We start from the raw sequence: 12,120 nt of genomic DNA, 5'->3' as shown, positions 1-12,120 counted from the left end.
TCAGAAGGTTCTCAAACCAATGTAAGTACCTCTCTAATTAGGTCACAAAAGTGTTGGTGGAGGGAGCACCAGACGATCGAACCTGAGTTTTGATTATGTCAAACGGTCCAAAGTTAAGTTGTCTTGTAATCTAACAAATTTGAATGAGATTACAGGAAAAGTTTTAGTGGATTCTAGGTATGTGGAAAATACTAGGGAGTGGTAACCCTAGGTCCTAGGAGGTGGTAACCATAGGCAGAAAGTCTTGGCGGGTCGAGCGCTTCGGGCAAAATCCTAGTGACGGGGACTCTAGGTTGAATTCCTGGTGGTCGCAGACCAGGTGGAAATCTGGACGGGTCATGGAGCAAATGTCCAGCATGAAGACCTGAAGCCTCGGGTACTGAGCAAAAGTCCAATTAGTCTGGAGAACCAGTCTGGCAATAGGTAAACTCTCCTGAAACAAGTAGGTGAGGACGCGTTCCCCGGTGAGGGAATAATAAGCGTTGGTTCAACCTAGGGTTTTTGGAGGCGAAATCCAAAGTCAGAACTGGATAGTCTGGAGACTGTCAAAATAACTTATTATTTCATATTTTATTGTGCTAACTCTATTTTGTAGGATATGTTTTATATTTTGGACTAACGCATCTTGCAAGAAGAGAAAAGGACTTAAAAGCCTTGGATGAATAGTTCTCGAGGCGCCCTCCATGGAACTTGGAGGCACCTCGGGTGCCTTGGTCAAAAGCCTCGTGCAGCAAGGTGCGAAGGCACCTTCCAAGGAGATGGAAGGTGCCTTTAACGCTGGATGGAGGGCGCACTCCATGGAGCTTAGAGGCGCCTTCAGGTGGATAAGCGGCGCAGGCAATGGAGCTTATTGGCACCGTGGAAATGGGGATAGAACATTGGCTGAAGGCGCTTCCTATGGAGGTTGGAGGCACCCTTAATGGCTTACTTAAGCCTAGTTCGAGTAGAGGCAAAGGTACAATCAAAGCTTGCAATCTTTCTTCCTTGGGCTGCTAACAAAACGATCCGGCAAAGTCATAACACTACTTCGACGACTAGAAGCTCTCAATTTCAAACATCATTATTATCGATATAATATTTTGTAGCACTTTAATTCTTGTACACTTTTTGTAATATTTCTGACTAATAGTGAATTGCCCAAAGTAAACACTCAACGAGTGTGGGCCATGGAGTAGGAGGCGTCACAGGCTCTGAACTAAGTAAAACCAACTTGTGTCATTGTCTTCTTTAATTGTTCTTATTCCGTTGCAATTTACTCGATTCTTTTAAAATGAATGAATTAGTCACGGACGCTATTCACTCCCCCCCCCCCCTCTAGCACTTTTCGATCCTACAAAAAGTTGATTTCTTACTTGTCAAGAAAGTTAGCTAAGTCAAATCTTGGAGTCAATTCACTTCAAAAGGAGGTAACAACCCTTAAGGAAGTGACTACCCAAGCTCCTTGATTGAATTAGTTCAGACTAGAACTTCAACTCAAGTCCAAAAGCTTGAGAAAGAAAATTCTAGCCTAAAAAGTCAAGTCAAGGAATTAAAAGATACATTGGAATGGTTCACGTTCCAAAAATCTTGATTTAATTCTTGGAAAATAAAGAGCCGTATACAATCGATCCAGACTTGGATACAAGGCTAACCACAAGTTTAGATTTTATTTATCACTTATTAATTGAACAAATAGAAAAATAGTCCAAGCATGGGACCCCAAGTCTAACTTGATTAATCAAGTTGAACTTGATCAATATTGGATCCCCAAGGGTCAAATCCATTACTTTGATAGACCTTATCGAGGCTATGATCCAAGGGGAGCCAATAGAAAGACTGTATTCATTAGATAAATTTGTGTGATGTTTGCATTATTGTTTTTTTATTATACATGCTTAGATTAGGATAGATAAGAACTTAGGCATGATTCACACTTGACTAGTTAGACCTAGGAATTTCAGAAAGAAAATTAATTATTTTATTTCTTTAAAAGGATTTGTCTATAAGTGGTTGATGATCCAATATGCAAGAAGACCTAGTGTTTCATCACAACCTGGAAGGTAATTATTGAAATAAATATTTAATTGACTAACTGTTAAATCTTAGCTTAACTCAAATGTGAATCAATCCTTAGACTTCAATTTAAACTGAAGATAAAATTAACCATCTCATAAAAACTTATAAGGCTCATTAATTGACAATCTAGAAAAGGTTGAGATGGATTTAAGTAAAAATTAGTTAAACTCATTTTAAAACAAAAAAAAAATCAATTAATCAACCTAATTCAAACTTAGTCACTTAATCAATTAACGTAAACTAAACTTAATTAATTAACCTAACTACTTAATCAATAAACTTAACTCAAATCTAACAAATAAATTTAACTCAAATTTAACAAATAAAATTAATTAAATCTAACCAATTAACTTAACTCAAATCTAACCAATTAACATAAAAATAAACTTAACTCAAATCTAACCAAATAACTTAACTCAATTAACCTAATTAACTTAAAATAAACTTAACTCAAATCTAACCAATTTAAAACTCAATCACCCATAGGTATGTATAACATGATTGACAACTTAGATTGGGTGAGATATAAAATAAGGGGTTGAACTTAATCAATTTATCTTATCTATTTTAAATTGGATCAAAATCAAATACTTTATGTGTAGGAATATAAAGATTTGAACTAATAGATATTATATAGTAGATACTTCAGACACATGAATGGAGATCGATTGAAGTTCACCAAGCTAAAACTCAAAAATCTAGGGTCAGTTGCATTCGATAATGATAAAAAAACTTAAGGTAATCGGAACAGATAATATCGAACAAAATTCTAATTTTATTATTCGAAAAGGTCTATTAGTTGATAAATTTAATTTTAACTTACTTAGCATAAGTCAACTATATGACTCTGGTTATTTAGTCACCTTTTCTAACTCTAAGTGTGTAATTAGAAATGTTGAATACCCTGAAATCACACTTAAGGAAATTAGGAAAAATAATATTTACACAATTAACCTACCAACTGTTGGTTGCTACTCGGAAAACCTAGAGGTTCCACTGTACAAAAATTTTGTACAAAGGTCTGAACCTTTTCCTAGCTACCATGTGTTCTTTTAAATTAAACCTGGATCGCCTTCGGAACTTAACACGTTTGATCCATAGTTTAATTTATTTGTTCCTTTTGGTTTTGACTTGGATCTCCTGCGGAACTTAACACGTTCGACCCAAATCACCTTAAGTTATTAATTCCATTAAATATTAATTTCCATAATTGGTTCCCAGTACTAACGTGGCGAGGCACATGACCTTCTTGGATATGGGAGCAACCACCACCGACTAGACAAAACCTTTTATGGAAAGCAAATATTTAATTTCCTAAAATAACTTTAGGTTAACCGAAAGGAACAATCAAATCACAAGGAAAAGAAATAAATATAAGAACACTACATTGAAAATAAATTCAAAAATACTAGAATCGTAAGCCTCTTGTATTTGGTATTATTTCCAAAAATAACTAGTATGATGCGGAAAGGAAAAATTACTAGTTATACCTTCTAGAAAGACCTCTTGATCTTCTACCGTATTCCTCTTCTAACCTCGGACGTTGTGTGGGCAACGATCTTCCGAGATGAGAAACCACCAATGCACCTTCTTCTCCTCCTAGCTAGGTTCGGCCAAAACAAAAGAGCTTCACCAAGGATGAAGAAAAAAAACCACAAACCAAGCTCCAAGGGATGCAAGCTTTCTCTCCTTCTTCTCCTTCTTCTCCAAGTAGTATCTGGCCACCACAAGAGCTCCAAGCAAGAGGAAGGATTCGGCCACCACAAAGAGGAAGAGAGGGAGAGAGGTTGGCCGGCCACAACACCAAGGAAAAGAGGGAGAGAATAATAGAGGTTGTAACCCATGAAGGCACCCCCACCCCTTCTTTTATATTCCTTGGCTTTAGCAAATAAGGAAATTTATTTATAATAAAATTTCCTTAACTTTCCTTGACAACAATTAATTAAGAAAAATTAAATAAAATTTCTTAATCAATTAATCCTGCTCGGCCACCTCATGAAGAGCAAATAAGATAATTTTTAATCAACAATTAAAACTTCCTTATTTGTCTTTAGAAATTTTAAAAAATAAAATTTCCCTTTAAAATCCCTTCATGGTTGATAAAAGAAATTTCTATAATTTTAATTTTTCATCATGTGAATAATTTTCAAAGAGAAAAAATAAAATATCTTTCCAATCTACAAATAAGGAAAGAGATCTAATCTCTTTCTTTAATCTTTTGTAGATCCTTTTAAAAGAGATATTTTAATTTTAATTCTCTTTAATAAATTATATCTTCCACATAATAAAAATTAAAATTAAAACTCCTTTTAATTTAATGGGGGCCGGCCACCTAAGCTTGGGTTCAAGCTAGGGCCGGCCACCCATGAATTAAGGCTTGGCCGGCCCTAGCTTGAACCACAAGCTAGCTTGGCCGGTCCCCTTAATCATGGGTATGAAGGTGGGTATAGGTGGGTATAGTACTCTATAAATAAGAGGCTATGATAGGGACCGAGAGGCGGAATTGGTTTTGGTCTTCCGATAAAATTAAGCATCCTATGTTCGCCCTGAACACACAACTTAACTTTATCAATAATAATTCATTCCACTAGAGAACTATTATTGAACTACCGTACCAATCCCAAATTACATTTTTGGGCTCCTTCTTATTATGAGTATGTTAGTCTCCCTGTGTTTAAGATGTCAAATCTACACTAATTAAGTGAGTTACTGACAACTCATTTAATTAATATCTTTATCCAAGAATAGTACGACTCAACCTCATCGTCATGTCGGACTAAGTCCACCTGCAGGGTTTAACATGACAATCTTTATGAGCTCATCTTGGGGACATTATCAACCTAGATTACTAGGACACAATTTCCTTCTATAATCAACAACACACACTATAAGTAATATCATTTCCCAACTTATCGAGCTTATTGATTTATCGAACTAAATCTCACCCATTGATAAATTAAAGATATAAATATCAAATATATGTGCTTGTTATTATATTAGGATTAAGAGCACACACTTCCATAATAACTGAGGTATTTATTCCTTTATAAAGTCAGTATAAAAGAAACAACCTCAAATGGTCCTACTCAATACACTCTAAGTTTACTAGTGTAATTATATAGTCAAGATAAACTAATTCCTAATTACACTACGACCTTCCAATTGTTTGTTCCTTTCCATTTTGGTCATGAGCTACTGTTTATAATTTATAAGGTACTGATAACATCATCTTCTGTATGTAGCACCACATACTATGTTATCTACAATATAAATTAATTGAACAACTACAACTAAATGTAGACAATTTGGCCAAATGTGATTCTTTATTCAAAATAAATGTTTACAAAAGCTTAGGCTTTCAGTATACACTCCAACAATCTCCCACTTATACTAATGACTAAGCTGCCATATCTTCTATCATACATCTGATTCCCATTCCCTCCACATGCCGATCGAAAGCTTTCGCCGGAAGGGCCTTAGTGAAAGGATCTGCCAGGTTATCCGCTGATGCAATCTTGGCGATGACAACTTCTCCTCGCTTCACGATATCTCGTATCAGGTGGTACTTGCGCTCTATATGTTTACTTGCCTTATGAGCTCATGGTTCCTTCTAGTTTGCAACTGCACCGCTATTATCACAATAAATTGTGATGATTTTGGGCAAACCAGGAATCACATCTAAGTCCATTAGAAAGTTCCTGAGTCATACTGCTTCTTTAGCTGCCTCAGAGGCTGCTACATACTCAGCTTCCATGGTTGAGTCCGAAACACATTTCTGTTGGTGCAGGAAGCATCTGACGATCGAACCTAAGTTTTGATAATGGCAAAGGGATTCAAAGTTAAGATTCTCTGTTATCTAACATGTTGAATGAGTGTTTCAGGAAAGTCCTAACTACGGTTAGGCAGGGAAAAATCCTAAGGGGGGTAACCTTAGGTCCTAGGGGGTGGTAACCCTAGGTGAAGGAAAATCCTAAGGGGAGGTAACCTTAGGTCCTAAGGGGTGGTAACCCTAGGTGAAGGAAAATCCTAAGGGGAGGTAACCTTAGGTCCTAGGGGTGGTAACCCTAGGTGAAGGAAAATCCTAAGGGGGGGTAACCTTAGGTCCTAGGGGGCGGTAACCCTAGGTGGAGGAAAACCCTAAGGGGCGGCAACCTTAGGTCCTAGGGGGTGGTAACCCTAGGTGGAGAAAAACCCTAGGGGGCGGTAACCCTAGGTCCTAGGGGGTGGTAACCCTAGGCGGAAAGCCCAGTTGGTCTGGAGGACCGGACTGGCATAAGGTAAATCTCCTGAGTGGAGTAGGTGAGGACGCGTTCCCCTAGAGGGAACAGTAGGCGTCGGGTCGACCTAGGGTTTCCGGTCGGAAATCCGAAGTCAGACCCGGACAGTCCGGAGACTGTCATAACTTCATATTCATACTATTATTTTGTGTTGCAGGTATTTTTGGATTAACATACTTGCAGGTACCAAAAACACAAAGAAGAACTCGGATGAACAGTGTCTGACGCGCCTCCATGAGGCTTGGAGGCGCCTCGGGTGCAAAACCTGAAGCTGGCTACGAAGTGGAGCTGGAGGTGCCTTCATAGGGATTGAAGGCGCCTTGGACCATTGAAGGCGCCTTGGAGCTTGATGAAGGCGCCTTCAGGTTGGGATAAGCAACAGTCAGTGGAAGTTATCACAGCGCAGGAACAGGGATAAGTTTTGGGGTTCAAGGCACCTTGACTGGCACTGGAGGCGCCTTGAACATCCAATAAAAGGACATCTCGACCAGCAGCTTGAAAAATAGTCTTCCAAGTGAACTGTCTGCTACAAGCTGCCTACGAGACGATCCCGAAGTGCTGTAACGACACCCCGACAACCCGGAGCTTCAGATTTAGTCTTTTGTTGTCGGTATAATCTTTTTACTGCTTTGAATTGTAATTAGTTTGTAATAGTTTTTACGAGCTTATAGTTGTTGCCCACGGAAAGCGATCAAGGATCGCGGGCCTTCGAGTAGGAGTCGCCTTAGGCTCCGAACGAAGTAAATTCCTCTGTGTTTGTGTGTTTGCTTTTTATTCCGCTGCGTCTTAATTACTCGAGTGTTTTACAAACCGAAAAACGATTTAGCCACGAGTGCTATTCACCCCCCCCTCTAGCACGTCTCGATCCAACAATTTCTGCTTAACACTCCTCCATGAAATGGCTCCACCTCCTAAAGTAAACACATAGCCTGATGTAGACTTACTGTTGTCCCTATCTGATTGGAAATCTAAATCCGTGTAACCTACAGGGAGCAAATCGTCTGCTTGGTAAACTAGCATATAATCTCTAGTCCTTCTCAGGCACTTTAATATATGCTTTACCGCAGTCCAATGTCCTTGTCCAGGGTTACTCTGATATCTGCTGACCATGCCCACGGCAAAACAAATATCAGGTCTCGTACATAGCATTGCATACATAAGGCTTCCTACAGCCGAAGCATAAGGAACTGCTTTCATGTCTTCTATCTCCTTTGATGTCTTTGGAGACATCTCTTTAAATAGAGCTATTCCATGCCTAAAAGGTAAGAAACCTTTCTTGGAATGCTGCATGCTAAAACGAGAAAGAACTGTATCTATATATGAAGCTTAGGAGAGACACAACATTCTTTTCTTACGATCCCTTATAACTTTGATCCAAAGAATGTGTGCACAATCTCCTAAGTCCTTCATATCAAATTGTTTGGACAACCATACCCTTACGTCTAATAATACCTTGACATTGTTGCCAATTAACAAAATATCATCCACGTATAGTACAAGAAATACCACCACTTTTCCGTTACACTTCTTGTATACACAAGACTCATCCGGACTCTGAATAAATCCATATGACTGGATTACTTCATTAAACCGGATGTTCCAAGATCTTGAAGCTTGCTTCAGTCCATAAATGGACCGATTGAGCTTGCACACTAGATGCTCTTTGCCTTTTTCAATGAACCCTTCTGGTTGGTTCATATGGATGTTCTCTTCAAGACTTCCATTAAGGAAAGTTGTCTTGATATCCATTTGCCAAATCTCATAATCCATATGAGCAACAATGGATAAGAGTATCCGGATAGACTTAAGCATGGCTACCGGTGAAAAAGTTTCCTCATAATCGATTCCCTCTTTCTGAGTGTACCCTTTCGTAACAAGCCTAGCTTTGAAGGTTTCTACCTTCCCGTCTGTCCCTCTTTTCCTTTTGTAGATCCACTTGCATCCAACGGCTTTTACACCATCAGGCGGTTCTACAAGCTCCCAGACCTTATTAGAGTACATAGACTCTATTTTAGAATTCATCGCCTTTTGCCAAGATGCTGCATCTATATCTTGGAGTGATTCATCATATGTCCGGGGATCAGGTTCATGTTTACCCGGGATCAAGTCCGAAGACTCTCACAAAAACATGAATCTATCAGGCTGCCTTACAACCCTCCCACTACGACGAGGCACTGTCTGTGGTTGTGCATCACGTGTTGCAGTCTCTTGTGGTACTTCATCTTGTATTGTTGGTACTAAGGTAGACGTGTCCTCTCTAAGTTCTTCTAAAACAACTTTGCTACTGGGCTTGTGATCCATTATATAGTCTTCTTCTAAAAACTAGGCATTGGTGCTAACAATGACCTTCTGATCTATAGGACTATAAAATAAACCACCTTTCGTTCCTCTGGGATACCCCACGAACACACGAACTTCTGTACGAGATTCTAACTTATCAGCATCTGGTTTCAGCACATGTGCTGGACTATCCCAAATCCGAATATGTCTTAGACTGGGCTTTCGCCCATTCCACAATTCTGTGGGAGTAGAAAAAACTGATTTAGAAGGTACTAAGTTCAGAATGTACACAGCCGTTTCCAGAGCGTATCCACAAAACGAATTTGGTAATTCCAAATAACTCATCATCGATCTAACCATCTCCATAAGAGTCCTATTCCTTCGTTCTGCCACACCATTCTGTTGGGGTGTACCAAGTGCGGACAGTTGGGATTGAATCCCGGCCTCTGATAAGTAATTCCTAAACTCTCCTAAGAGGTATTCGCCACCACGATCAGACCGTAGTGTCTTGATACTTTTACCTAGTCGTTTCTCCACATCAGCCTTGTACTCTTTGAACTTATCAAAGCACTCGGACTTGCGGCGCATTAAGTAAATGTATCCATATCTTGAATAATCGTCTATGAAAGAGACAAAATATTCAAAACCTCCTCTTGCCTGGACAGACATAGGACCACACAAATCAGAGTGAACCAATTCTAACACTTCTTTGGCTCTATAGCCCTTGGCCTTGAAAGGCCTTTTGGTCATTTTACCTTCCAAGCAAGATTCACAAGTTGAAAAATTTTCCAACTCTAATGAACCCAAAAGTCCATCGGCTATAAGCCTCTGAATCCTACTTAAGTTAATATGACCAAGCCTTAGATGCCAAAGATATGCTTGGTTCATTTCTGAAGGTTCTTTTCTCTTATTTGAGTTAGAAGATGAGTTATAAATTTCCATGTTTTGCTTTGTGGGAGAAATTGGATTTAAAGTGTACAAATTGCCAACTAATGTGCCAGAACAGATAATCACTTTATTTCTCTTAATAACTACATCGTTACTAAAGGAAACTGAATATCCATCTAAAAACAGTTTAGAAACTGAAATTAAATTCTTTCTAAAACTGGGTACATAAAGACAATTTCTTAAAACCAAATTTTTATTTCTACTAAAAGATAAGTAGACGTCTCCTACTGCAACAGCTGCCACCTTAGTAGCATTGCCCATGTAGACGGTAATCTCTCCTTCAGATAGTCGTCGGGTTTCCTGGAACCCCTGTAAGGAATTGCAGACATGATCAGTGGCTCCCGTATCTACACACCAGGTGCTGGTAAATAACACCGCTAAACATGTTTCAACAACTAGAGCATGAGATATACCTTTGTTGTTCTGATTCCTACGAGGGCAGTCCGCCTTCCAATGCCCTGACTGCTTGCAGATGAAGCACTTGCCCTTCGGCTTCTTCATTCCAGCTTTAGGTCCTGTACTCTGAGATTTATTCACTTTCTTTGCTGAACCAACTTGTTTCTTCTTCTTCTTTCCTTTCAGCTTAGAAGTAGAACTATTTTCAACATAGTGAATATGAGAGTTGTGACGAAATAATCCTTCTGCTTCCTGAAGTTCTGTCAGTAGTTCCGCCAATGAATATACCCTTTTGTTCATATTGTAATTCAGGCGGAATTGCTCAAAACTTCTAAGTAGTGTTTGGAGGATCATATCGATCTGGGTTTCCCCATCAATTTCTCCTCCAAGGATCTGTATTTCGTTCAGATAAGCCATCATCTTTAGGATATAATCCCTCACAGGAATACCCTCTTGCATGGTGGCTGTCATTATTTTTCTCATGGCTTCTTGCCTAGAAGCCCTATCTTGATGACCAAAGAATTCCTTGAGATTGTTCATAATATCATAAGCTATTGGTAAATCTTGATGCTGATATTGCAATACATTTGACATAGAAGCCAAAATGTAACACCGCGCCATCTCATCTGCTTTTACCCATTTCCTATGATATTCAATCTCCTCTTGGGTAGATTCACCAGTGGGTGCTTCAGGGCAAGGCTCAGTCAGTACAAATTTATAGCTTTCAGCTGTAACACCCCTAGAAAGCCTAGATAAAGTAAGGGCAATGAGAGTACGAATGTAATGAAAAGAATGTGTAGATAGTCTACGTTGAATGTTACGATGGGAAGAATTTAGATGATTATGAAAGAAAATAAAGTTGAGAATATAAATCATCTATGCATGATTTATAATGTATGGAATTAATGTAGACAAAAGGAAGAAGTATGAGATAATATATATATGTATGAAATATTTATGCATAATATAGTAATATACGAATTATTATGTACAAAAGAAAATAAAATGTTAGAAGAGAGATTGAACCTTGGATCTCTTGTAAGGAACATGTATAGGATACTAAAGGGGATAGGAGAATTATTGATAAGGAGAGAAAGGACTAAGTAGTTAAGAATAAGAAAGGATTCTTTTTACTTAAAAGAAAAGGAAGTAAAAAGAAGTAAAAATATGCATAACCAAGTTTTGATCCTTGGTTCTCTTGTGGATGCATACATGTGTTAACCAAGTGGGATAGAAGAGGATATTGTAAGAGGAGAGATAGAAAATTTTATTAAAGGAGAGAAAAGAGAGAAATTAAGGGAAAGAAAAGAGAGAACTCAAAAGGCATCTCTTTAGAATATTCTTGTCAGTTAAGGGGAGAAATGAATAGGGAGGATGAATCAAGTCAAGTTTCCTCCCCTCATCTTAGTATAAATAGGCATGGAGGGGGGACTTCAACTTCATCCTCAACCCACTCATCCTCCTCTCCTCCCTTTGTGCCGAGACCCACTCTCCCCTCTCTTTTCTTCTTGTTGCCGAGCAACACAAGAGGAAGAACACCTTCTTCCTCCTCACTCTCCCCCTCTTTTCTTTCTTGTTGTTGCCGAGCAACACAAGAGGAAGAGAAGCCTCTTCTTCCTCCTCCTCTCCACCAAAAGACCTAGCCACTCCTCTCCTCCATTGGTGCCGAGCAAAGCAAGCAAGGAAGAAAGGTCCAAGCAAGTTCTCAACTCTAGGAAACTTAAGCGAAGAAGGTAAGCTTCCCCTCACCTGTGGTACAAGGCTTTTTATATATTTTTCAGATTTTATGAGGATTTTAAAACCTAGAAACAAGTTTGAGAAAATTCGGTTAAGAAAAGCCTTCGAAATCTAGTAAGGTTTAACTAAATCTACACTACATGATAGATTTTCTATGCCATGGAAAAGGGATCTTCTTCATGTTTTTACACCTATATGATGCTTGATCAAAGGAGTACTTAACCCTAGAATTTCGGCCAAAAATATTTTTAAGAGGCTAGGGAAATTATTGTTTTACCCAACTAGTACGAGGTCCTCCCTATGAAATGTTAAGGATCATGTATTAGTTTTCTTGCTTAGAAGATAATTGAAAATAAAAGAAAACCCACTCCTATATTTCGGCCAAGGAAGGGTTTAGGGTTAGGAAGACCCTTAAATTTAAATAAAC

This window comes from Zingiber officinale, chromosome 3A, assembly GCF_018446385.1.
Source record: "Zingiber officinale cultivar Zhangliang chromosome 3A, Zo_v1.1, whole genome shotgun sequence".
NCBI classification, from domain to species: domain Eukaryota; kingdom Viridiplantae; phylum Streptophyta; class Magnoliopsida; order Zingiberales; family Zingiberaceae; genus Zingiber; species Zingiber officinale.
This window is presented reverse-complemented; position numbering follows the sequence as displayed.